Raw genomic sequence first — 1,464 nt, 5'->3', positions numbered from 1 at the left:
GAAATTGGGGGCTGCAATTCGGTTGGGGGTCGCAGGTGGGGGGGAATCCCCTGATGCCTCCAAAAGGTGCTGCATCCAACCCCGCCCTCCATCCCCTGCGAGCACCCCCAGAGTCCTCCTGAAATCTACATTTTCCTCCCCAACCAAGTCCAGAAGCAGACGAAAGGAAGGGGGAAAGGTGCAACAACACCCCACACACCAAACCCTTCTGTGCAGACGGGGGCCCACAGAGAAGCCAGGCTGGAGGCCACGGGGAGGGGCTGTTGGCGGAGCAGCGACAGTCCTGGGGGGCAGAGCCCCAGCTCCAAAAATGGGGCCAGAATGGTTTGGGCTGTCCATAACGCTGAGCTGTTGGGACCACCCCCCCGGGCAAGTTTGGGAACCCCCAGGGCTGAGAAAGTTCTCTGCTGCCTCGATGCCTCACAGGACCCTCCCTGGGGTTATTTCCACATCCCCTGACCCCCTTTCCCCACTCCCAGGAAGAGCTGTAAGTGCTGGGCCTGATGGGAGCCAGACCAGTGGGCTCCCATTTTCCCAGTGGGGGCAACTGGGAGAGAGGACCCCGACAGGGTGGGCATGCCACCAGCTGCACTGGTGGTGACAGTGGGAGAATCTGGCTCCAGGAAGGAGACAAAAGCCGTGAGTAACTTCCCACTCTAAACTCACAGACCCAAACCCAGCTGGCTTTATGCTAGGAAAAAAAAATTCCAAGGTGAAGAGGAATTTTAAGAGAAAATGCGGGGGGTGGGGGGGAACCAACCCCCAATCTCCATTCTTGTTCAAGGAAAAATCATGGCTTTATTTTTGGTGGGATCTGTATTACAGCAGGAAAATCAGAGTAGTTAAAATCATGTGACCTGTGGGGTTAAAACTACAAAAATAAAGTAGCATTTGATTCCATCTGGAAGCTGCACAGCCCAGCTCGGCCCCAGTGGCACCGGCACCACTCGGACAGATGAGCAGGGGTTCCCCTCCCAGAGAAAGGAGAGCCCGGGGGGCTGAGCCTGGGGGGCAGAGAGGAGGAGAGCTGGAGAGGTGGGATGATGGTCATGGCTGGTGGTGGGGACACTTGGTGTTGGGGTGGGTGGTGACGATGGGTGGTGGCCAGTGGTGGTGATGAGGGTGATGAGGATGGTGGTGGTGATGGTGCCAAGGGGGATGAACGGGGTGGACATGAGGATGAGGGTGGTGATGATGGTGCTGAGGGTAGTGAACAGGATGGTGATGAGCACGATGGTGCTGAGGGTGGTGAATGAGACGATGGTGAGGGTGATGGTGGTGATAATGGTGCTGAGGGAGGTACACACGATGGTGATGAGGGTGATGGTGATGAGGGTGATGGTGACGGCGGGTGACGGTGCTGGTGATGGCGATGGTGGTTCTGAGGTGGGTGATAGCGATGGTGGAGACGGTGATGGTGGCGATGGTGGGGGGCGATGATGGGGAAGGGTGATGGGGGTGACA

Source organism: Manacus vitellinus, unplaced genomic scaffold, assembly GCF_001715985.3.
Source record: "Manacus vitellinus isolate BGI_N305 unplaced genomic scaffold, ASM171598v3 scaffold_106_pilon, whole genome shotgun sequence".
Classification (NCBI taxonomy): domain Eukaryota; kingdom Metazoa; phylum Chordata; class Aves; order Passeriformes; family Pipridae; genus Manacus; species Manacus vitellinus.
This window is presented reverse-complemented; position numbering follows the sequence as displayed.